This window comes from Notechis scutatus, chromosome 1 (genome assembly GCF_049901735.1).
Source record: "Notechis scutatus isolate UNSWTSFEM ecotype Mainland chromosome 1, rNotScu1.2, whole genome shotgun sequence".
Taxonomy (NCBI): Eukaryota; Metazoa; Chordata; class Lepidosauria; order Squamata; family Elapidae; genus Notechis; species Notechis scutatus.
In genome coordinates, this window is record NC_142009.1 from 244586325 (window position 1) to 244613733 (window position 27409).

At 39.1% G+C, this 27409-nt stretch overlaps 1 protein-coding gene across 2 annotated transcripts in view; it reads right to left on the reverse strand.

Annotated features, from left to right (window-relative positions):
• The window catches only part of INSC (INSC spindle orientation adaptor protein), a 138973-nt gene extending 111808 nt beyond the window's left edge, over nt 1-27165 (reverse strand). The window contains exon 1 of one of the 2 annotated variants that reach the window (XM_087950915.1): nt 26950-27165. The gene's annotated coding sequence lies outside the window, so the exon portion shown is untranslated. The remainder of the gene's footprint in view (nt 1-26949) is intronic. The other variant, XM_087950916.1, reaches the window with a different exon arrangement.
• Nucleotides 27166-27409: the final 244 nt, after the last annotated feature.

The window sequence follows — 27409 nt, forward strand, 5'->3', positions numbered from 1 at the left end:
TCCCTTTATTAGCTCCAACTTTGCCCCCAATGTCCTGGTTACCTTCTGGCTGGGAAAAAACTCTCCCAGGAACAGCCTTTGGCTGCAGAGAATCAAGTCCAAAATGTGGTCAAAACAACTGTCACTATAATCCAATCAAGGCAAAATGAGGTAATTAGTCTGGCAGGGCAGGAGCAAGAATTCCAGATGTGAAGGTATGGCAATAACACAACACAGTTGGGAAGACACCAGGAGCACAGATAATCAAAGTCAACACAAGATAAACTCACGTTTGCTCCCAGCAGCTGCTGCACTCAGCTTGCATCTCTTTTAAACTCTCATTCTCAGCTCTGGCTAATGAAGGGAATCAGGGCCACCCCCTTTAAGCCACATAATTCACATTGCTCTCTTCTCCGTTCCTTCCTGTGTGCCCTAGGATGAAGAGGGGGTGGGCCTGGTTCATCCTCTGAACTCCCTCTCCCTTGTTCTACCTGTTCCCTGCTCTGCCCAGCCAGACTTTGCCCTTCCCCAGTTTCCTCCACAGCCAATAGAGCCACACTCCCACTCCCTGTCAGCTGTTCATCTTCCTCCTCAGATTCAGACTCCGACAGGGGCACGACAGACTCTAAATTTTGATTGTGTGACCATGGGGATGCTGCAATGATCATAAGGGTAAACAAATAGTCATAAGTCACTTTTTTCAGTGCTATTGTAACTTCAAAGGGTCACTAAATGAACTATTGTAAGTTGAGGACTAGCTGTATGCATGTCTTTCCATGATATGGCAAGTGGTGGAAGAAATGTTGAAATAATTATTACAGGAGACATCTGGTTAAGCTGGTTAGCTGCCCAAAGTCAATGGGCAGTTTCTAAATTTGATCCATAAATAAAAAAGTTATCTTGCACTATTGAAGTATAGATAGGATGGAAAAATGAGAGGCAGAAGCAGGCGGTAGGCATTTCTACTCAGAAGTATGTCCATTCTCAGGACAGAAAGTTGAATTTTGAGCATTACTTCTGCTTCGCAACAGTTTCTTTTTGTTTTAAGCAAAGGAAGAAAAATATCAATAATCATTACTTTTAACAGAGGTGGGGAACTATGGCCTCTTTGTGACTTGTGGACTTTAACTCCCAGAATACCTGAGCCAGCCATGCTGGCTCAGGAATTCTGGGAGTTGAAGTCCACAAGTCATAAAAGGGCCATAGTTCCCCACCTCTGACTTATAAGATTAGTTTCTGCCAACAAAGCATCCCAAAAAGATGATGATGAGGGAATTCTAATCATATCACTTGCAGACATCAAATTTATTCAGTTTACTCTCCTAACTTTTGGGGTGGTTTTTTTTTCTTTTGGGATCCTTGCCTGAACGATTGGGCATAAGGACATTTATGTGAGACATGGTTCAGTACTGGGCGAACAATGGAATGAACACAGTCTTGTACCACATCCCTCCTTCACCCCTCCCTTTCCTCTTCCTTCAATTCTTTGCCCGTTTTGTTATTTCCTGCTCTGGCACAACCCAAAGCTTGACATGGCATCTAAGCATTTTTGCCTCCAGAAAAGTTCACTGGTTTTAATACTGTAGCATGACAAACCATGGCCTGTTGTCCAATTGGGAAGTGAAGGGGGGAAACCTGTACCATAGGACAGCAGGAAACAGGCAAATCCATCTTTTACCCCAGGCCTATTCACTTGGGGCAATGCCTAATTTTGCATTATGTACCAGTATCAATATTTAAATCCTCATATTCAAGAAAGTTGCTGGGAGGTTTTTTTTTTAGGAAAATTGGCTACTTTATTTTAAATATTAGGATATGTGGTTCCTTACAATCAAACATTTCAGCCAACACCTTGCAAATCACCAACTGGAAAATACAGTCTCTCTCTCTGAGTTATGTTCCCATCCATTAGTTCAAGTAAAGTTTTTTATATCAGTAGTTATTGTCCAAATAATATTACAAAGCAGGGAAGTTATGAAAGCTTTCATATGGTTACCATTACCAAGGAAACCATTTCCTTATACTAAATAGTTCCATTTATTTGTCCCATTATATTCTAATCTTAGGAAGGTGTTATTAGAAAGGAAATTCTATCAGATTAGAAGCAAAACTTTCCTATTCACTTTTATATTACTTTTAAATCTCATTTTTTTTTTGGACCCCAAAGCATAAGTAGGATTGCCAGCTTATTATATAATTGTTTACCCCCCAGCACAAAGAAGAAATTTAACAAGTGTAGGCTATCAGTCTTAGCTGCACAGATTTTGATGATACTTGGGTAGAGAAAACTTGTTGAAAGCAAAACTTTACAGTTAAATATCCATGCTCAATTACCCTGCTTGAAGAATTTTGCAGTGTGATGTAAATCCCCAGTGAAGGTGATTATGGAACTCTGCCACTACTAGACCTCCAAATATTGGAGACGAGAAGGATGAGCCTAAGCTAGAATGTTGCTTGCTACAAAGGACCGTTAAAGGTAAAGATAAAGTTTCCCCCGTCCAGTAGTTGTATCCAATTCTAGGGGGTGGGGCTCCAAGATCATTACACATAGAATAAAGCTCCATCTAGGAAGTATGATCACAATTGTCAATGTGCCAAGAAAAAGCCGCATCCATGCCTTTTGGGCTAACTAATCTACTCATTAGAAGAGTAGATTAGTTAAATGGCTTAGATAGTGGCATCTGAATATAGATCTTTTTAACACTCATATTTTATTTTATTTTAATCTAGGTGTAATTTTAATATATATATTGCAAGCTAAAGTATATGCCATACAATCAATCAATCAATCAATTAACTCATACTGCCTCTACAAGGGGTACCAAATGAGTTGGAGCTTTTGGTATCTCATTGTTGCCCAGAGTTTTACAGGCTAGATCCAGTCATTCTAAGCAAGCAAAGCATCTGCTGTCATGCCAAAATTACTAAGGAAATTTACTGCATTACAGTCAGAAGAGTAATGTTGTCAATCAAATACTTATACTATTTACTGGACTTCAGTTGGATTTACACATTATATTGCCCTGATTATTTGATAAAACATGGTTTTATCAAATAAATCACATTGATTGGGTTGCCACACTAAGTCATAAGTGGTTTACCAATTATAGGAACTGAGCTAAAATCAAACCACAATAATGGCTTAATGTGTGGTATGGATCCTTTTATTCTGACAAACTGTGATGCCAAATTATTGTGTACTCTTCTAATAGGAACTAAAGCCAGTGAACAAAAAGCAAACTGCTAAGAGAATATTTCCTCAGCAAATTTGCATGTCAGCATTTTTGGCCCAATACCTCAGCACCAAAAAAGTATATCAACCTAGCTGTCAAAATGAAAACATCATAACCAGATGATGTAATTCTGTTGACTAATTTATTCAGGATGAGTAAAGGTCTTCATTAATATAAATTTTCTGGATGAGAGGTTTTCTTGACAGAATGTATGAGGGATGGGTTTTCAAGAAATAATCATGGAGAAACATCCAGTCTGCTTTTTTTTAAAAAAGAGGAAAGTAAGTACTTGTGTTGTGAATCATGTATTCATAATCCATCCATAATCCATAATCATGTATTCAAAAATTTTTACTACTGGTTTTGTGGGCGTGGTTTGGTAGGCGTGGCAGGGGAAGGATACTGTAAAATCCCCATTTCCTCCCCACTCCACTAACCTGCTTTCCAGCTCTGTTCTCCTATGCAGGGCAACAAAAGAAGACCCAAATGATCAGCTGGGACTTGGGAGGCAGAGAACAGATGGGGGCGGGGCCAGTCAGAGGTGGTATTCCAAACTACTCAAAATTTCCGCTACCGGTTCTCTGAACTACTCAAAATTTCCACTACCGGTTCTCCAGAACTGGTCAGAACCTGATGAATACCACCTCTGGTATGAATGCATGTATGTATGCGTGAAGTGTGTAATAATTATATTCCCTTTCTTTTCTTCAGTTTTGGAAAGAAATAGAAACAACATAAATGCTTGAACAGCGTATCTGCTTAGGAAGCTTCCATAGCCAGTAGCATAAGCAATGAGTTTCTCAAGTATAAAACAGCAATAAAGATGGCCAAAAATAAACCATTGATGAATACTGTTGTGCAGTGCAGCTCAGATATATTGAAGCAAAGTTCTCAAGGGAAAGAAAGACATGTTCCTGTGCGGTCCTAATCATGTAACTTCAAAAGCAATGTAGCATGGCAAAACGACAGACAATTTTCTTGTCTTTTATTAAGTTTATATACCTCTCCAATCATGAACTCTAAGAGTTTAGATACCCTATTCTATAAAACCAGATTTTAAAAATATAGAAAAATCAAACCAGAAACAGAGATTCTATAATGAAATGTAGTGTGGATTCTCAGAAAAGAAGAAGTGTATTCCAGAGATGGATAGAGTTCAGATAGTTTGTGTGTGAAAAAGAGGGTGAAGACAACCCTTCCTTAATGGTTCTCAGAGTATATGATAGGTGCAAATAGTGGAATGCTTCAGTTTGGCAAGATTCTGTATATAGATGTGGAACAAGAAAGAAACCTGCTTGGAATAATCACGTGTCTTTTTGGTCTTTGGTCAGATTCCAATGTTTTGCCACAGACATAAACAAAGTCAAAACTGAATGCTGTGTTCCAAGGGCAATGGTTCATAATATGTTCCCAAGATCTGCTGGAAAAGCCAGGAGTTAATTTCATTTCAAAAGCCCAATATATTTGGAATGCAGCTTCAAGGAAGGAGAAAACAGCTGAAAGGACCTGCCTCAGAAGTCCTGGAGGTGACACAATCTAAATGAAGGACCTGAAGGGAGCTTTTTCACCTGCTCTCCTTGTACAGGCAGAAACAATTGGAAGAAGGAGATCCCAAAGTCATGACTTTAAAGAAGACATCTCCTTGATATGCACTTTGAAGCAAAGTGATAACCAATACAGGTCTTAAAATAGAGGGGTTACATTTACATAATGTGCACATAACTGCTTAAGCCACTGCATTCTGGACTAGGGGTACTTGATGCCCTAAACACAGCCCAACAATGGTGTCCAGCAATTATTTGTAAACAGTGCACAAAGTGATACTTTTGGTTCCATAAAACCTCTCCCAATTTCTTCCTTCCATTCTTCCTTCCTAATCCAATTATATCTTTCACATTTAGCATTAGTGACATTACTACAGAATATAAACAGCAATGAATAATTTATTAGAAGTCTGGCTTAGTTGAAATGCTTCCATAGTGACAATAGGACATTATATTAGAAAATGTGTCATTATTGTTATTGTTTAAAATATTGATTACTTTAGGCAACTTTCACCATTTGTGAAGCACTAGAATTTCTGAAAGAGCTCAAGTTTTCAAGTGTTGTGAGCGTTATGGTTGTAAAAAGAAGTTGTGTAGCATATCCAGGAGTTCTCAGCACTTAAGTTCCAGATGATGCATTACTAACTTGTCACCTTCTTGAACAGGTTTCCCCTGCTGCTTTTCAGAAATCTCTAGCATATTTCATATCAGTTCTAGAAAAAGTCTGGAAGGTAATGGATTACTCTTCCATATATTAAACTTGCCTCTTCAACTATATTTGTAGGATTGCCCATTGAGAATGGCACAGGATCTCACATCCCAGAAAGTCCATGGGCAGCTCTATCACAATGTCATAAGCCAGTGTAAATCAACCTTTCTCTTCCATTTCAACATGCATAAATAAAACACTAGGTCCTTTACTATATAATAGATAGGATCTCAAAAAATACATAAGTATAGGTAGAATTTGTATAACGTAATATACACAAAAAAATAAAGGGAACACTTAAACAACACAATGTAACTCCAAGTCAATCACACTTCTGTGAAATCAAACTGTCCACTTAGGTAGCAACACTGATTGACAATCAATTCCACATGCTGTTGTGCAAATGGAATAGACAACAGGTGGAAAGCATAGGCAGTTAGCAAGACATCCCCAATAAAGGAGTGGTTCTGCAGGTGGTGACCACAAACCACTTCTCAGTTCCTATGCTTTCTGGCTGATGGTTTGGTCACTTTTGAATGCTGGTGGTGCTTTCACTCTAGTGGTAGCATGAGACGGAGTCTACAACCCACACAAGTGGCTCAGGTAGTGCAGCTCATCCAGGATGGCACATCAATGCGAGCTGTGGCAAGAAGGTTGGCTGTGTCTGTCAGCGTAGTGTCCAGAGCATGGAGGCGCTGCCAGGAGACAGGCCAGTACATCAGGAGACATGGAGGAGGCTGTAGGGGAGCAACAACCCAGCATCAGGACCGCTACCTCCGCCTTTGTGCAAGGAGGGACAGGAGGAGCACTGCCAGAGCCCTGCAAAATGACCTCCAGCGGGCCACAAATGTGCATGTGGCTGCTCAAATGGTCAGAAACAGACTCCATGAGGGTGGTATGAGGGCCCAACACCCACAGGTGGGGTTGTGCTTACAGCCCAACACCGTGCGGGACGTTTGGCATTTGCCAGAGAACACCAAGATTGGCAAATTCGCCACTGGTGTCCTGTGCTCTTCACAGATGAAAGCAGGTTCACACTGAGCACATGTGATAGACATGACAGGGTCTGGAGACACTGTGGAGAACATTCTGCTGCCTGCAACATCCTCCAGCATGACCGGTTTGGCAGTAGGTCAGCAATGGTGTGGGGTGGCATTTCTTTAGGGGGCCGCACAGCCCTCCATATGCTCACCAGAGGTAGCCTGACTGCCATTAGGTACCGAGATAAGATCCTCAGACCCCTTTATTTTATTTATTTATTTATTTATTTGATTTGCCAATTGTTTACAAGATAATAAGTATAAGTGTATACATAGTTGTGAATACATGAAATGGGTACATATAAGAAAAATAAAAGAATAAGAGAAACAATAGGACAGGGACGGTAGGCACGTTGGTGCGCTTATGCACGCCCCTACAGACCTCTTAGGAAAGGGGTGAGGTCAATAGTAGACAGTCTAAGGTTAAAGTTTTTGGGGTTTGGGGAAGAAACTACAGAGTCGGGTAGAGTATTCCAGACATTGACCACTATTGCTGAAGTCGTATTTCCTGCAATCAAGTTTGGTGCGGTTTACTTTGAGTTTGTATCTATTGTGTGCTCTTGTGTTGTTATGGTTGAAGCTGAAGTATTCATTGACAGGTAGGACATTGCAATGTATGATTTTATATACCATGCTTAAGTCAGACCGAAGACGGCGTAATTCAAGGTTTTCTAGTTCTAGAATTTCAAGTCTGGTGGCATAAGGTATTCTACAACGAGTAGAGGAGTGGAGAACTCTTCTTGTGAAATATTTCTGGACTTTCTCAATTGTGCTAATATCAGATACGTAATGTGGGTTCCAGACACGTAATCAGATACATAATGTGGGTTCCTTGTGAGACCATATGCTGGTGGGGTTGGTCCTGGGTTCCTCCTAATGCAAGACAATGCTAGACCTCATGTGGCTGGAGTGTGTCAGCAGTTCCTGCAAGACAAAGGCATTGATGCTATGGATTGGCCTGTTCCCCAGACCTGAATCCAATTGAGCACATCTGGGACATCATGTCTCGCTCCATCCATCAACGCCACATTGCACTACAGACTGTCCAGGAATTGGGGGATGCTTTAGTCCAGGTGTGGGAGGAGATCCCTCAGGAGACCATCCGCCACCTCATCAGGAGCATGCCCAGGCATTGTAGGGAGGTCATACAGGCACGTGGAGGCCACACGCACACTACTGAGCCTCATTTTGACTTGTTTTAAGGACATTACATCAAAGTGGGATCAGCCTGTAGTGTTTTTTTCCACTTTAATTTTGAGTGTAGCTCCATATCTAGACCTCCATGCTAAATTTGATTTCCATTGATAATTTTTGTGTGATTTTGTTGTCAGCACATTAAACTATGTAATGAACAAAATAGTTAATAAGAATATTTCATTCATTCAGATCTAGGATGTCTTATTTTTGTGTTCCCTTTATTTTTTTGAGTAGTGTATCAGTAGTGCAAGGTTACATAAGAGATACTCATGCAGGCAATAAAAATGGAATATAATCTAAAAATAGCTATACTATGAAAGCACTTTAAAACAATTAAATTACTATTGAAAATCTGCTTATATCAGACAAAAAAGTTGGTGACGGTCTTCACCAAAATCCAATCCAAATTCCTAGTTGAAGGAAAGAACCAGAGGTACAAATGTTATGCAGAATCACTGGAAGTCAGGTGACACATACAATTAAAAATTCAATTAATAAATTAATTTAATTAATTAAATGTGGTTATTCCATCACACCCAATCAATCAGGGTTAAACCTAGCAATTAAAAATTAGAATTTAGTTAGAACCCAGGAATTTGGTAGATGAGGGTGAAAAATATTAAGCAACCATTAATTGCATTCCAAATTGCTATGTTGCAATTTGCTGCATAGCCTAGAGTGCTCAATTTAAAACTGAAGTATATTTTTTTCTGAAACAGAACAAACTAAATAAAATATAGATCCATATTTTTACTGTAACTGCACAAACTCTAATATCATTCAAGTTCCAGAGCAGCAGTAAAAGTCATTTACCCAAGGCTGAAGAAATCTCCTTAATCAATATTTCAAATTAAAACATATTTACAAAAATCCATTGCTGAATTAAGAAAGTAAGTTATTGGTCAATCTGACGTTTGCTATTTTAAAACATCCAACTTCGGCCTAAACATTTTTCTGGTTTTGCCTAGCACTTTCAGGGATTAAAATCGTTTTGTGTGACAAGCTCGGCTCCTGGTTTTAAGGAACAAAATTGTGAACAATGCAATAGTATCATGATTGCACTGAGAAGACAAATACCGCAGCACCCCTGAGTCCTATAAATTATATTATTGAGTGGAATAGATGTACTCTACCTATATGAGTATTCATATATATCAAAGCCCCATTCACATAAACTTCAGTCAAATAGAATAGAGCTGGAAGAGACCTTGGAGGTGTTGTGGTCCAGCCCCTTCTCAAGCAGGACACCTATATCCAAGAGGATTTGTTCTTAAAGCCAAATTGTCTTCAAAAAAGGCAACTTGATTTTAGCAAAAACCCATCTTCCTCCAGGATGTCAAATGTTACTACTTGTTTGCTTGGTTGGTTTTACTCTCTATTACTCTGTAGGTAACTCAAGATGGTGAATGCATATAATGTTCCTTCCCCTTATTTTTCCCACAATAACTCTGTGAAAAGGATTGAGCGGAGATAAAGTGACTGGCCCAAAATCACCAAGCTGGCTTCCATGCCTAAGGCAGGCATAGTCTTCTGGTTTTAGGCCAGCACCTTTACCACCATTTGAGAATATCCATCCATATTTTGATATTTTTAGGTTTAAAATTGACCTAAGATTAGAATCTTTCCAGATGACGAGAACTTTTTATGTCAGATACACCTACTCAGAATATACAGTGTCCACAAATCAAAAATAAATGTCTAGCATTAAGATTACATATTTGCAACCATAATGACCGGGTCATTGGTAGGTCATTTTGCAGAATTTCTGGTTGGAATTTAAACAACTGCAGAGCTAGCATATTGTATCCCTTGCCAAATACTACTCCTGCTATGGTGTTATATTCGTTACATATTGTTATTGTTATATATTGTTATATATACATTTGGATACTAGAGAGCAGGGATGGGATCTGACCGGTATAACTACCGGTTCTGTTGCTCTGCGTCGCGCGCACATGCCCGAGTCGTGTGAGTCGTCCAAGTGCAATTTATGACCTGCTGAGCTGCCCGAACAGCTAAGCAGTGCTGCGTGCAGGTGCAAAGCAGTTGGAAAAGCTCCTTTTTCCTGCTTTTTCAACCTCAGCTGTGCTGCACAAATAAAGGACAGGTAAGAGCCCGGGCAGGCGGGTGTGCCAAAACAACAGCAGACACAGAACCGGTTCTGTGTCTGCTGCTCTTCAGAGCTACCAGTTCTGTAGAGCCAGACAGAATTGGTAGAATCCCACCCCTGCTAGAGAGGTGTTTAAAAGTTGCTTCCTGGAGTATCCATGGTACATTGAAGGATTAAGAAGGATTTCAATCCCCAGTTCATAGATACTTAGATTTTGTGAATCAAGGAGTGACTCATAGCACATGGAAGATGGCTCTTAACCTCAGCTCTACACAGGGAATCTGTGCCCTGGCCCTGCCATTACCAACACATGGGGATAGTTTATAGATGGAGGCTATAATCCAGTAAGCTTTGGCTGCAGAGGTGGTATTCAGCAGGTTCTGACCAGTTCTCAAAAGCCAGTAGCAGAAATTTTGAGCAGTTCAGAGAACTGGCAAATACCACCTCTGAATGGAGATTTTACAGTATCCTTCCCTGCCATGCCCACCAAGCCATGTCCACAGAACCGGTAGTAAAAAAAATATGAATCCCACCACTGTTTGGCTGAAATCATGGAACTGAGTCTTCAGGTAAAATGCAAGAACCAACCACAAGATTTTAGCTGATACATGTACAATTGAACAGACTGTTACAGGGATGTGCAAATCTGTAGCTAGGGCAATAGCACAGTATAGTCAGTTGAATCAAGCCCTTGAAGCATTGAAAAAAAGAGCCCTTGAGCATTCTAGGTATAGATCACTAGATTTGAGAGAGGCTTCCTGAATCTTCTGAATTAATAGGCTCTTTTCAGAGTACTGGGCAACAGTGAACGGAATCACTGGGCTGCAAAAATTCAGACAACCATAAATGTGCAGCAAAGAGTGGTTTTTTTTATATGTCTTTGCTTCCAGCTAATAATCATCTGGATTTTGCAGCCTCAACAAACCCAGATTATTTTTTTCTTGTGGCCTGTCTATCTCTGTCTCACTGGGCCAGCTTGCTTCTATTGCCTCTGCTAACTAAGCAAATGAACAAACATCAATGATTGCCAGCATACTACAACCCTGGCAGCTGAGTTCTACCACAATGAATGGGTGTTTCCCAAGAAGTGCCAATCCTGCCAACCCTTCTGGCATCAAAAAAAATCTAGTTTCAATAGCAGCAAATGAATGGATTTTTTTTCCCCAGTGCCATGCCAAACCTGGCACCCTAGAAAAGCAAGTAGAAAAATAAGAGCTTATTTTTAAACAGTTTTTAAAGTTTTTGTTGTTCAGCTGGAATAGCACACTTTCTGAATCAGTTGAAGACAATTGAGGCTCCTTGCTGACAGTTCAGAAACTTTGCACCATTGAGTTGCTTCTCTTCCTTGTTGACGCCAGTTAGACTTTTACAAAAATGTTGTCCAGACTGGGATGCTTTGGCAGCATGTTGCCAAATGTCAGGACTACCAGCTTCTAGGGCCCCTGACTGGGTCAATTGCATGCTGCAATGTCTCCTCAACTTTCTAGGCAAGGATCTTTCTAGAAATATAGACATACACTCTCTTCCTCTCTCTGGCATGTCTGGAGATGTATAACTGTAGAAACCCATAAAATATATGTATGCAAAATTACATTAGATGTATGTATACTGTATAAAGTTGAAGCCTCAAATTGTACATATTTTCAGGCACAGCAGCCAGTTTTAAAATTTCCCTCCTTACATTTCTGTAGTTTTTCCACAAGAACTGCTGCTGCTACTGCTTTTGTTATTGGTATTTCAGTTATCATAATTTATTTATTTAGTATGGCATTTGTAGTGGTTCAAATGTTAATGTCCAGCCTACCCAGTCATTCAAGGACAGGGTGGTCTATGTTGAAAAAAATCAGACATTGGGCAAGTGTAAGCTCTTGATGGACATTCAGACACAATGTGATGGATATTTTATCACACTGAGGGTTACAGACAAGACCCCACTTAAACAAGGAGTCCTGGCAGATACCATGTTGGGTACGTATCCTGTTCAGAGTTGACCAATGCTGGTGAGGAAGGTCAAAACCTGGCACCTTTTGTGTAGCGTCATCTATGTAACAGCCTGTATCTGGACATTCAGCAGTCCATTTGGCTTTTAAGTTGTTAGACAGCTGTTGAGCGAGTGCCAGAGAGGGCTTCCTGGATTTAAGCCTGCCAATTGACAGATGAGGAAGATCAGCATGCACAGGAAGAAGTGGGTTTCTCATAATTTTGTTGTACTCCTTCAAGTAAGGCTTCTTACCTTCGTAGAGCTGTGTCTGAAGACAGGGAGCCAGCAAGTAGGAGCTGTTTTTATGCAACCACTTATGATCCTCATTGTATCATTATAATGATTATAATACTTGTCTGATATGCAGAATGTCTTTGGTTGAAATTCCACCAGAAGCATTTTTTTTAATTTTTATCCTTTCCTGGGCTGCTGAATTTTTCACTGAGTTTTTGTCAAAATCTATTTGTGTACCTATATAGTAATAAAATGAATACTTCTTCCAAAGCTGGGCTGATAAGGTGAAGGGGCATTCCTGCCTCAACCCAGCAGCTTGTCTGGGAGAAAGTAAAGGATAGCAGGCAAACTAATCAGCAGCAATACGCCAGCCAGCACAAACCGGAAATCTCTACTTTCACAGAAAAGCAGAAAAACTCTTCTTTCAGAGGAGAAAAATACAGAAGAAGCTGTATTTGTGGTGGACCATGAGTAGAAGACATGAATGTCCATTTTCTGGGTGAAATGAGCCTAAGTTAAAATAAGTGCTTTTGAATTTTTGAATATTTCAAAAGTTACCAGCAATCTGAAACTTTTCAAGAGAGTCAGCTGAAATTTAATGGCTGAGGGCTTACTATCTGTGTTAGGTTCATCCCATTCTCTCTAAAAAATAAACCAGCTGTAGATACTGTGATGCTTCTTCGCCTAGGGATGTGCACATGTTTAAAAACCAATCTCAAAGCAGCTCGGATCAGTTCAGCCACACAAACAAGCAAAGCTCCATCTGCGGGATACAGGCATATGAAACCACACCCTCTCTGGTCCGTGGAAAAACTTCTCTCCACGGAACCAGTCCCTGGTTCCTAAAAGATTTGGGACCGCTGGTATAACTCTTGCCTCATCCCCTTTTCTTTACCCCTCTCTCTTAAGATCTCTTTGTCCTTAATGCTCAAATTGAGGCAGGATTTTGTCACTCTCTTATATACTGGATAAAGGCACTCCCTGAGAAAAGGATAAGAGTACAACAGATACACTCAAGGAATAACGTATAGCAAAATGATCCAGGCAATCATCCAAGATACTGCAAGTGTGATTGTGAGACCTGGGTGGTGAAAACAGAGATGGTATAGGAATAACCGCCATTATTCTCAAGGTAAAGATAGAACTATATTTTGTTCTTCTATTCATTTTAGTATGTGCCAAAATTCTTGCATCCTTTTCATATTGGAGTGTGTGTCCATTAAGGCTCTCCTGAGAATTATTATTGAAAACCAAAGAAGTAACTCCAAAGGAGAATACATGGTGCAGTTTTCTTTTTCACTTTTTAGTGTATAAAATAGTTGTACGTGATGGCTTCTTAGCTTAACCTTAGTGTGCCATAACATTCATCTTTCTCCTAGGTGATGGTCTATGAACAGTTATATCCTGTTGCAAGAGAGTCTCCAGGCTGCATAAAATAAGGTCAGCATGCTTGAGTAACCTCAGGCTTTGGTTGTGCTTGTACAATATTATCCCTTTTACTATAACTGATTTATATTGTGTTTCCCCATAAGCAGCTCTGTCTCCTCACCCAGAGGACTTTGCATTTTCCCACTTAAAATAATATCTGGCCATTGTTCCAACTTGTCGAGATCCTCCTAAATCGTTGTCCCTTGAGGTGTTTACTATCCTGTCTGTGTCATTTCCAAATCTGATAACCATCCAAATCATAACTATGACTTCCAGCACATTTCCTTCAACAGATCCCTGTGATACACCACTCAATACTTATTTCTAGCTTGAAGTGCACCCATTGATTTAAATGAAATCAGTGGTTCATCTATCTGGTGGTTGCATAACCCAGCCCGCATGTTACCAGGGAAAGTAGAGAAAACTGGATCTAATGGCAGGTTTTATCGAATGCTTTACTGAGATCAAAGCATACCATGAGTACCATATTCCCATGTCCAACTAAACTGGTCCCTTGATCAGACTAATCCTGTATATCTTACTCTTGATAAACCCATGCTTGCTTTTGCCAAGCAATGCATTCTTTCATCAGTGCTCAACACCATCTGTTCTACAGTTCTGCCTGGTATCATCATGAGAAATGAATAATGATTTAGCCATTTGCCAGAGCCAGTGAGGTCTCGTAAAAAGCTGTTAGCATATGGTCTCATTGCATTTTACAGATCCAAGGTCATCAGGCATTTCCATTTCACTGCATGCTTAATGCTATTTGCTTGCTAACTATTTAAACATCCAATTAGTGAGTATCTGAGTTCCATTTGGAGAATTATTATTTATAGAGATTGACAAAAGGATTAAGAAAATACGTACCAAATGATCCAGGTAGAAGTTGTATCTAACAGAAAGAGGTCCAGACAGAGTAAAGTCACCTGCAGCACTTGCCTATTAACCACATCTTCAAAACAATAAAAAGTAAGAAAGTCAATTCTAGTGTTCTGTTCTCATTGTGTCCCCCACCAGATAAAAGCCCATAAGTAAGCATGAATCACCCTAACATGTCTTATGTCCGTACTTCCAAGCAAAAGTGCATGGTCAAACAAGTCAAGAGCATCAACATACAAGACAATTACAATAAGGAGAGTCCAACCCAGAATTCCAAATATATGTAGCATTATTGTTAAATCCAGAGTATTAAGCATGCAATTCAAGATCAAGCTAAACCTTAGAAGCATATTGACCTTGGTACATAATAGAGCAAATGCAAATGACATTGTTTACAGCATTGTTTGGGTTGTTCCAAGGGAACCTTTTTGATTGTGTGAAAAAAGTACTTTAAACATAATGAAGGAATTGCAATTACCCTATTCATATAAAGGTCATTCAGCGAGTATTGTAGGCCCAATTGGCAAAAAAAAGCTCAGGACCATATTGGTTGGAAACATGCAGAGGAGGCCTTCATCCTGCAGTAGCTATAGCTAAAATGATGATGATGATGATGATGATGATGATGATGATGATGATGATGATGATGATGGATGGTCATGTCATGATATGATATGATATATGATATGAATATAAATGTTTGTTACACTACATTACATTACATTGTTAATTTTTCCAAAAATCATATTAGCTGTCAAAAATAGAACAGGGATGTCTTATTCTCACTTATTTCTAAAAACTTTTAGTAAATCTGAAAATGGAATTATGGAAAAAAATGAGTCTTCAAAGCATAAGAGTTATAGAGCCTTTTTTGGCACACAGTTACCATATATAAATGGTACTAAAATCCAGTATGCAAAATCATTCCTAGAGGAAACAATTTTATTCATAAAATAATTGCCTTAACTGCTTTTCATGAGATTAGACTAAATACAGCTAGTGTTTATATCTTCAAGCACATTCAGCTGAATATTGTACATCAATTAATGGTACAATCTAATAATTACATTGCTGTTATTCTGTTTGCAATTATTTCTGTGGCTTTTAAGTATTAGCTGTAATTGCACCTAACAAGATTCTTATTGCAGTAAGAAAGCTATCATCACTATTGGTATCATTTAGAAGAAAGGTTGAAGGGAAACAGTTTTAGATAAAGAAAAACAACATTAAAAAGTATGAAAATAATGTTGTTGTACTAGCTTGGATAAGTATTGATTTCAGAGGGTACATAGGCTAACAAATTTATTTTCAAATTGACTAATGGAAAGTTAATTAATTATTGTTATTTATTTATTCAATTCAATGTACTTAAATTGTTGACTTCTTTAAAATAATTATTTTTAGGACAATAATGTGGCTCATGAGATAAAACAATGTAAACAATACATGCCAAATTTACTCAAACCCTGTGAGAGGAATAGCATAGACATTCTACCCATCCATCTTTCCAAAGTGTAAAAACAACAAAACCACTGCAAAGCTTATAAGAAGGTTATACGGAGGAGAAGGAATGCTTAGCCCTCTTGTAGTCTATAACTTCTCTCCAATAAAGAGCACAGTGGTTAATATGGTTAGGACATAGATTGGAGGTTAGCAGGCCTCTGTTTGAGACCTGGATGAGCTTCTGTCTCTTGCTTCAGCTCCTTGATGGGGTCATGAAACGAGCCCCCACAGACAACCCTCAGGCAACAGTGATGTCACTGGCTAATCCTTTCAATCTGGAAGCACCTTAATGTCTCTGACATGAATGGTATGGAGGACTTTTTAAGACCCCCCAATTGCCAAGTGATTCTGAGTGCCTTACAGAGGGTTTATAAGAAAAGATATGGAAAAGTAAGTATTGCAACAATTCATGCAATCCTGTTGGAGACCAAGACCATCCAAATACAGTAGAACCTCTGGTCACAAATGCTTCTGACCACGACCAAATTGGGTTCTGACCGAAAAATTTAACAATTTTTTTCGTGGCCAATTTCCCCTTCCGCGCCATTTTTTTTTTATAAGCGCCAAATTTCCAAAATTAAGTTTGGGTCACGACCAAATTGGGTTGCAACCAAAGTTATGGAATGAATTATGGTCGTGACCAGAGGTTCTACTGTACACACCATTTAGCAGGTTCTCTGCTGATCCAGCTTAGCAGCTGTGGAAAACTGGATCTTTCAGGTCCTCTGAAAAGAGTAGAGCTAAATGAAGTTCAGGATGGATGATCTTTCTCACACATACCCACGGTCACCCAATCACTTTTCTCTTATTTCTTGTTGTTATTCTTTTAAAAATATATTTTAAATGGTTTATCCTTGAGAGCTACATGGAAATCATCACAATATCTTTTTTTACCATGCTATTTATTCAGTCCCTTTAAAACATCACAGAAAAGAGATCCCTAATTATGTTTTGAAACATTGTAATGTGAAATGTGTGAGTACAATCCCCTTCCTGGATTTGCATCCAATGGGACAAGGGAAGAATTTATCTCCCTTCAACAGGTTCCCTACCTGAGTGGGCAGGGATGGAATCCGACCACTGTAACTACCGGTTCGGTGGCTACGTGTCATGCACACATGTGTGCTTCATGCATATGTGCGCCTGACATGTACTGTGTGCGCATTCAATTAACAAACTGCTGAACTACCCGGTCAGCTGAGCAGCGCTGCGCGTGGGCGTGCAGCATTTGAAAAAAGCACTTTTTTCCTGTTTTTTCAACCGCAGCTGTGCTGCGCAAAGCAGCTGAGGTTGAAAAATCAGGAAATAAAGGTCAGGTAAGAGCCCGGGCGGGCAGGTGGGCCAAAACAGCAGCAGACACAGAACCGATTCTGTGTCTGCTGCTCTTCAGAGCTACCGGTTCTACAGAGCCGCCGGACAGACAGGGCGTGCATAAGCGCACCATCGTGCCTACCGTCCCTGTCCTATTGTTTCTCTTATTCTTTTATTTTTCTTATATGTACCCATTTCATGTATTCACAACTATGTATACACTTATACTTATTATCTTGTAAACAATTGGCAAATCAAATAAAATAAAATAAAATAAAAAATAAAAATAGATTCGGTAGCATCCCACCCCTGTGAGAAGGGCTTCAGAAAGCAAGTGAAGTCACCTGGGCCTTGGGTTAAGGGGAGAAAGAAAATAATGACATCACATGATTGCATCAATGCATACAACCACAGTTTCTTCCAGAAAAGAGTAAAACCAGGCTTTTGAACCTTGCATGCACATAGGAATACATCTTTACTCTACTTAAACCTTAAAATGGTACTTATGATCAGTACATGAAAAAGAATCTTACTACATCCTGTAGTTTTTTATTAAAGTGAAAAGAAAAATAGTGTTGAATGTGAAAGAAGTGGAAGAGTGGTTAAAGATAAAGTGGGGGAGGGGACCCTGATACTTCAAAATTATAGGCCTATGTCTGCCAGCACTTGGCTCAATAAAAAAGAAACCCCTGAGAAAACTGCCTTCCACAAACAAACAAACAAACAAACAAACAAACAATCAAACAAACAAACAGCACCTAATCTAATATTTTCTTCCAGAACAATCCTCTTACATGGTACAGACAAAGTCTTACAACTTTACAAGCATTAGGGCTTACATCATACATTGCAATCGGACAAAGCATGAGTATTCCTCCGATCATAGGGAAGTACAGGCCACTAAATAAGAAATGAGAAATATCTTACATAATTATAATTTCAGGGTATTCCAATCCAAGACATTAAATCCATTTTGTCTGTTGTCCAGTCAAAAGAGAGCCAAAGCCATCTTCCCGTCAGAAGAATAATGAGGATAAGGCAAACATATTTTCTAACATTAAGAGTTGGAACATTTGTTCTCTGCTTGGTGTAAAGTAACAGCAAGCTGATTAGACCTGATAGTGATCCTCCCTAGAGGATTCCAATGAACAACTCACAAAAGGAGCAGGTCAGAAAACTAGGGAAGTAAATGATGAGGCGGGGAAAGAGATGAAAAGGAGGGTTTTGACAGCCTCATCTGCTAGACTTGCCATGATAAAATATGAGGGTTTCTTCTTTCTTTTCTAATATTTTATCTGTTTAAAATATAACAGTTTCATTGGGTAATTGGCTGCAGGTTCACACTTTCTGAACAGTCCTATCAACATAAATTATGAGTAGGAAAATGTTTAACCAATATGTGCTATTTTTTAAGTGTTGAAATGGGTCCTAATATCTCTTTCTCTCCCTCTCTGTCTCCTTTTTTTCATACAGTTTAGAAACCTTTTTCAAACTGCTTGGGGTTGTGTGAATTATTGATATCCTCTCCTATCTATTCCTCTAAGACAGCCTGGTCACTTCTCTAATAGCTGTGCTGGCTCTGAAACCACCATAAGGTATATTGTCAAGACTTTCTCTAGTCTACATGTATAATGTATATCCAGATCTCCTTTAGAAGATTGACACCTTGCTGAACCTGTCAGAAATAAAGGTATAATTAAACACCTACACGCATAAGAATGCCTCTTTTGCTTTGGAGATGTTTATGGAAGAATTTCAATAATAATCTCTAAAAGCCTGATAAGAACTCCCTTTGCAGAAGCCACACTAATACTGAGGTTTGACCTAACAGTCATTATATTTACATGTCTTCTTTCTACAAAAACCAGAAGTGAAAGCAGTTAATGATAAAAAAAAAATATGCACGTTTAAAATATTGCACATATGGGTTTTGCTAAGTAAACTTGAAAAGGGATTATAGGCTAAACAATCCTGCAATTATTTTATCCACTTCTTTTTTTTTTTTTAAAGCATTTTGTCAACTTCTTCCCAATATTCTGATAAAACGGATAATTTTAGCAATAAATGCCCCTTTTGTTAGACAATCCGCTGTTTACATCTTAATCTAAAGGCTGTAAGGCAAGGGCAGCAGCCTGGGACCTTCCAGATGTTTAGACCACTGCCCTTTTCTGCCTCTCAGACACCAACTCAAACAGCCAGAGGGCTCCTAACGAACAAGCTTATTCTGTTTTCAAGGCCACATTCAGCCTCCTGTAAAGTCCTGAGATTCACACTCTTAGAGACAGATGAGGCTGGTGTAGGGGCGGGATCCTAATGGCATAATAACCGGGTTCGGTCAGTGTGCGCGTGTGCGCAGTACTTGTAAATCAACTTCTCCTGCAATGAATAACCTTCTCCTGCTGATGCAAGGCACTCAGCTGTGCTGTGCAAAGCAACTAAGGTTGCTTTAGCAGGGAATAAAGGACAGCCTAGAGCCCAGGAGGGCGGGTGGGCCTAACTAAAGACAAAAAGATCTTCGGAGCGAACCGGTTTGGTGTCAGCTGCTCTTTGGAGCTACTGGTTCTATAGAACCCAGCCAAACCGGTAGAATCTCCCCCCTGGGCTAGTGGAAGAGTGGGAGAGACAATGAAGATACAACCTGATGTGTGATTATCTATTTCTCTGCATCTGATTGGGTTCCACCACATCTGAGTCCATTACCCTAACCTTCCATTCCCACTTTTTTACTTTGCTACTTTATTTAATAATACTAATTATATTCATATCTCATGTTAATTACACTTAAGAATTGGGTGTTTTCCATGTTAGAGAAGTTTGGCATTGTTTATCACAATGCACAATGCCTTCTTTAAAAGCAAGGAATCGATATATTCTTATTCTTACTATTATTGGACATTCTCCCAACTATAGCAAGACATTTTCATCAATCAGTCATTATTAATCACTAATAAATAATTGGATAATTGATGTTTAAACTATTTCTTTCCTGGCCTTCATCTTCCAGGGAAGCCTTCAATAGCAACTGCATCTTTTTCTTTAAGCTGCTTCTCTTTCCTTAAACTGCACAACTGGAAGACAATTTAGAGGGGGCTATGAATGCTTAGCTCTGATGCTTGGGAAAGAGCATTTTGCAACCTGTCCATCTCTGTTGCCATGTATGTCATCTGCAGTTAGTGATGTCATCTCTAATTTCTGTATCAGAACTCCTAGAGTCTGATCAGTCTTTCAAATCAGACACAGAAGAAATATGGCTGTGTAACACATGCTACATTGCCCCAGTAACGGGTATGAGTTCCATTTACTGCTCTTCCCACAGATAAATTTCAAAAGTCACATATGAACAACCTGTTCTCACATACTATAAATATCCTCAAAGTTTATTATCCGCTAAGCCAGCAAGTAAAGTCGAGCTATTAGAATCGTTCCACATTTGTTATGTGCTGCACTTTGCTTCCTGTTGAAATTATGGTGGGGAGGGGATTTCTCTGAACAGAGGACAGCCTATACCCATGGACATAGGCTTTTATTATACAGGTTACCGTATGTAGCTATGGAAACCTACAATGGAATGTTTTTCCGCAATCTCAAATAAGTGAAATCTCAATTCTACTTTTGTTGCCAACATCTGCACATTTCAGGATCTCAAAGGCTCTACTGTCTTCCATTTGAAAATTCAAAAATTTCATAGCGTGATTCATTGCCATTATTGTACAACCTACTCCCTAGAACTCAAACAATATAGCAAGTGTTCCTCATAAAATTATGTCGTTGTCTAGTAAGAAGCCAAATTATGCAATCAAGACAGATGCAAACAAAATTTATACTAGTGGACAAGAAAGGGCGGAGATATTTTAATGTAATCTTTTGAATTTTATCGTAAAGCTGATGGATTAGTACCACTCACTCTCAATGTATTGGTAAAAAGCAGAATAATATAGATAAGATTAATGCCAGAGCATATTTGTTTAGTATAATTTAGTTGTACTCTTAAGCTTCTAATAGATTATAGTTGGCGGGGGAGGTGAAATTATACCCTAGCAGCAATTGCAATACTGGCAAAAAAGTCATAAAGCCAAATCAATTTCCAGAATGAATGATCAAGGTTGAAGTGAACAAGGGGGTATATTTGGAAAACACCACTTATCTGGATCCATTTCAACTGGGCTTTCAGCCAGCATGTAGAATTGAGACTGAATGTTAGGTGACCTGTATTTAGAAACAAAAGGGAATGGTGTAGCCCTATTAATTCTCCAATATCTCATTGTCACTTCCAAATGCCATTGATCATCCTGGACTACAGTCATCACACACATCCCCCTCTTTCTTTTTTTTCAGTTCCCAGAGCATGCAACATTATAATGCCAAAATTTAGCAACGGTCATGTAAAAATAACATTACTTTCTTGGCCAATTTTCTATATTTTTGTAGGAAAAGAACAACAATATTATTTAATTTGCTTTTTAACTGTAGTATGTTTATTAAACTTACTTGGTTTTTAAAAACACTCCCAACCTCCCAAATGGGGGAAAAAACCCAAGTTTAATTTGTGTTCCCTTTAATAACATTATCACGTTAGGACATGTCAAATTTTTCAACTTTCCATTTCCAAACATTAAGGGTGTTCAAAAATTGTGACATGTCTTAGGAATTGTAAAGGTATCTTGGTTACTTTAATATAATTTAGATATGCTTGGTAAATAAGTACATAAATATCATAACTTTTCAGACCAGCAATTCCCCAGCAAACAATTCAGACCACCAATTCTCCAGTACTATCAAAGAAGAACGTTGTTCTGTGTACAGTGAGCTGGGTGGAAGATATCATTATCATTTCACTCCATAGAAAGGCTCAAAAACAGGAAAACCTGCTCAAGTGGTTGCAGATAATCTGGTGTATTTCATGAAGAAGAAAGGCATTGACAAAAGCTTGAAGGCCTTTGGAGGAGATTCTACAAATGTTAATAATTGGACAAAAAGCAATGGGTGGAAATTAATCAAGGAGAGAAGCAACTTAGAACCAAGGAGAAATTTTTCTGACAGTTAGAACAATTAATCAGTGGAACAAGTTGTCTCCAGAAATTGTAAATGCTCCAACAGTGGAAGTTTTTAAGAAGAGATTGGATAACTATTTGAAATGCTATAGGGTTTCCTGCCTAAGCAGGGGGTCCCTTCCAACTCTGTTATTCTAATACTGGCTGTGAAGGTGGTGCCATGCACTGGGTAGAGGTCACAACATCCACTCTACCGGAGCTGATCGATTGGTCTGAAGGTGTACATGGAGCCACCTTTGACGTGCAAACTGACTACAGCAGAAATAAAGAAGTTCATTGACAAAACAGTGCAAGTACCACAGTGCAGGGGTGGGATTCTACCAGTTCACACCTATTCGCTAGAACCGGTTAACATTCTAAGCAGTTCGGAGAACCGGTTGTTAGAAGAAATTACTGGCCTAATCCTGTAAGGAAGGCAGGAAGGAAACATTCTGGTGTTGCATACAGAAACTGCCTCTCCGTTAACCCTTATTACGTTCTTGGCAGGACTAGAGTTCCTGTCTCTGGAACTTCTCTGGAGTTATTTTTCCCTTCTTTGCTGGTACTTTGCTTGTGTGGAGTGACCATTCAAAGTTACAATGTCACTGAAAAAAGTGACTTATGACCATTTTTCACACTTATGACTGTTGCAGCATCCCCACAGTCATGAGAGGCCAGGCGAGGAGATGTGTGCCTCGATGTGCGTGATATTGAGTTGGCCGTGCCCAGCCAATAACATGACCACCAAGCCATGTCCACCCAGTCACATGACCACCAAGCCACACCCACCAGCTAAGCCACACCCACTAGCTAAGCCACACCCACAGAACCGGTTGTTTAAAAAAAATTGAATCCCACCCCTGCCACAGTGGCCCTATCATGCCCAATCAATAGAGAGAAGTGTGAAACAGGTCACACAGAGATAGCAGAGTGTATACACATGAGAAATGTGAGAGTTATATCAGAGGCCAAGAAGCAAGTTGGCAGCTGATGTTGAAGAATGAATCAAAACAAGATTTGATGAAACTCGCTTAAACATTTTTATAACTCAGGTAATTGCTTTCTGATGTTAGTTTATGATTGCATGGATTATGTTTTGCTTAGCTAGATAAGACTTGTGCAAGAAAAAAAAACTTCAATTTTTGTAGCACAAGATGTAATTTTAATAAGATAAAGTTAACAGTATTTGTGGAGTATTAGATCAGATGTGGATTTATCATACCAAGCTAAATGTTCTGCAATGGCAAAAATAACAGCAGATTTGTGTATAATCATATTTTTAGAACCTTCACGCTGAAAAAAAACTGAAAAAAATATTTTTTACCCCATTAAACGACACGCCCTATTATCACATGACTACAGCATCATAAGAACTTTTGAAATAGTGAAGCCTTTGACTTAAAAAGAATTTCCACCAATAATGTTCAAGAAGCATTAGGGCAAATTATCTAGAGCATGATGTCACTGGTATGCTAACAACATTTGGTTCTATACTGTTTTGCCATTTAGTTGCATACCACAGTTAGAGATTAAGTTTGATAATGGGCTGGATGAGTATATGCAAGGTTACATTGCATCTAGCTCGTGTAGGAATAAGGTTGGTCAGGAAGAAGCCAGACCAGTTTTAGCCTATTCTAGATTAGGATTTCACTTCTACTGAAAAAACAGTGCACTTTTGGCAGCACTTCCTGAAGTCCAGCTACCTTTGAACTTCGAGAAACAGCCAAGAGATATATTTCCATCACTGAATCTGATGGTTTTGCTGCAAGCATTAAGAAGCAAGATGAACCTAACAACATACTGCATGTCTATAGCTTAATGACATGATCAGACTAGTGCAACATGCTTTATTTGAAATAATCCTTCAAGAGAATTCAAAAGCTTCAACTGATGTTGAACCACTAGTTACCACATGATCACTGGAATATATTGAAAAATCACAAAGAGCTGCCAGTTATTTTCCAGGCACAGTTCATGAAATGGAATGTGCACCTGCAGCAGCAGACAGGGAAGATTTTGCCAATTCAGAGCTTTCCCAGAAAGAGACCCCATTCAAGAGACTTTGCAACCGCAAGCTGGGTAAAGGAGAGGGAAGAAGATCACGGTAGCCACACCTTAGAATCTTTGAGGATGTATCTAGTAGCTTAGAAAATTGGAGCTTTAGTCTGGCAAGATTCTGTCCAAAAGCAAATCGAGGATTGGACTCAGTTGGATCTCACCATCTCTTCTCTGCACTTGATCCCGACAGTTCAAGATGATGTTTAAATCTCTGAAGCTCTACAGAATTGATTTTTGCCACACTTTTAAAAAAAACCTTTTTGGCTGAGATTCATATCTTATTACATTTATTACAGATAACTCAGTTGGAATCTCAAATGATACCGACCATTGCCTCAGGTAACAGATAGGACATGATCACACGTGCATATTTGTTCTTGACTACCCCTTGGTGCCACACAGTTCTTCACCATACTCTAGACCCGTGATGGCGAACCTATGGCAGACGTGACACAGGTGGCACGAAGAGCCATTTGTGATGGCACACGAGCTGTAGGCAAACTTACCTCACTGCAGTGCCTCACAACTGATTTTCAGAGGGTTTGAGGCCTTTTACAGCCTCCCAAAGGCTTGAGGAAGGCTTCTGCAGGCTTCTGCAGACTTTGCAGGCCAAAAACTAGCCCCGTTTTGTCACTTCCTGTTTTTCCAAAAATACTGGAAGTGATGAAACAGGGCTAGTTTTCGGCCTGCAAAGCCTGCAGAAGCCTTCCTCAAGCCTTTGGGAGGCCAAAAAAGGCCTCAAACCTACCAAAAATCAGCTGTGAAGTGCAGTGCAGGTAAGAGGGCAGCAGGGGTGGTGGGAGGGATGCGGATTGCACGCACATGTGCAGGGGGTGTGGGGGGACACTCATTGCCTTGTGGGCATGAGTGCGAGCATGCGCACAATTTTTGGCACAGGAGCCCAAAAAGTTTAGCCACCACTGCTCTAGACATATCCAAATTAGGGCAATAGAGATCTCACCATCAGCTGGGCATTCTAGCCAAGGTTGGTTCTCTGCCAACCACTCCTCTGAAAATCTGATACCAGGTTTTCTGCTACTCCTCATGAAAACCAAGCCCTTGCCATCTTGCCATAGTTTTTTTTTTTAGCAGATAGCATCACTAGGTGAGTAAAGGAGGGGAAAGGATTGAATGAAATAATCATCTTGGATGGGAAGAATGGAAGGGGTTTTTTCCCCCTCGAAGAACAGAGGGGCAAATTACCTAGGGAGGAATTAAAACAGAAAGGCTGAACAAAGCAAAAATTAAAACAACATAGACATTCAATATTTTGGTCAGGACTTGTGTGGAGTACTTTCTCATTTTCCTTCTTTAAAAACACTTCTGTAGACTCAAGAATGAATGTCTGAATAGAACTAGAAAGAAAAAGAACTGGATGTTATCTGAAGTTCTGAAAATGTAACTCCCACAATCAGCATTTTTAAGTTTCTCTTTTCTAGGGAATTAGCTGCATGGAATTTTAAACACTTGTTTGGGAAAAAAAGATAGGTGCTTGATTATAATTAGCTTCTTTTCTGTTAAGAATTTCTTAGAGAAATAGTGTCAAACTATTATCAAATTATAAGTAGACTCAAATGACCCTGCTTACTTTTCTGATCATCTGGTGCTAAAAGATGAAGCACAGCAAAGAGATAAGACGGTGGCTGAATTGTACAAAATTCTCTAAATATATAAACATATATGTGATTTGTATAGGATATTCCTTTTTGTTTCTGCACACGCCTATCTTATTTTCACACATACAATTCAAAACTGTCTGTCACCATACACATGGTGGCATTTCCGACTTAACACATAACCTGTTCACATGTTCACATTTCTGCATTATCTTCAGTTGGTCAGAATATAAACTCAGTTCTGTACATATGAGTAAGATGACTCTGACAGTTATTTGCTTATGTGAAAAATAAATAAAGCATATTGCTGTTTGATTCTTTGACTCCTTCATAAGAACTTACCACGTATGGTATTTCAAAACCATTTTTTTTCCTGTTGTCAATGAAGTTATAAGGAAATACATGTCAAAACAAGCAGATATAAATGCCTTTATCAAAAAGACACACACACCCAAATACAGAAAAATCAAATTACAAATGCTTTTGAAAAATCAAATGACCATCTATTCCAATACTGATAAGTATTTAGAAAGGCAGAAAGCGGCAGAAGTGGTTTGTAATATTGCAAATCTTTTCAAAATCAGCATTTTGAAAAGATTGTTAACATTAACTGAATTTTTCAGTATATTTGTACATTTTTATCAGGAAGTTTTGTATTAAATCTTACAATAGCAAAATACAGCTGTTGCTGATCTTTTAATCCATTTCTTTTAATCCATCTTTTTAATTCCGCAGCTCATCTGGAGAAAAAAACTGTGTTTTCTTTGCCCTCCTAATGAGTCAATTAGCTTTATGAGGCTTTTTATGCCACTGGAGCCCAGGCAGATATTGAGACTGTACGGAGCAATTGTAAAGTAAAAGACTCTAGAGAATCCTTAATCAAAACTTTTCATAGCAAGACTTACAACTCATTTCTGCTCTTTGGCTCTACTTAAGAGTATGTTATTGACAAAGCTGAGGAACAGCAGAAAGATACACTTTCAGAAAAGCAGCTGTAATCCAGAATTGCAATTTTACAGCCAAATTACTAAAGGATGTTTGTAAGTTTTCCAGCTGTACATTTGTTCAAGAAAACCAAATAAGAAAATGCTCACCCAACTAAGAAAATGCTGGTGTGCTCCACAAGTACGGGAAAGCCCAAACAATCGAATGATAAGTCAGAAAAACTCAAGCAGAAGCAACAGATGAAAGCAGCCACAGGGCAAGATAAACCCCCTTCTCCGGACACTTGCTTGAAGATTCTTGAAGACTAAATGCAGGGTATTTTAAAAGAAATGGCTTTCGGTAAAGGCTACATCCTCCTGTCAATCAAACACTGCATAGTTTCTCCTAGGCATGAATCCAAAAAGACGTGGAATCGTTCTATTTTTGTCTCCCATTGCAGTGGAAACATTTTTACAGATTTGTGGCAAGGGCTTGAATTTTTAGGGTGGTCAGTTAGAGTAGGAGAAATGTAATTAAAAGCTCGGGTAAGGTTAAACCAACCGAGGGAAAAAGGACAGAACATATTTTTAAAGAGCAAGATAAGTAAAAATGCAAGTTCTTTTCAATAGC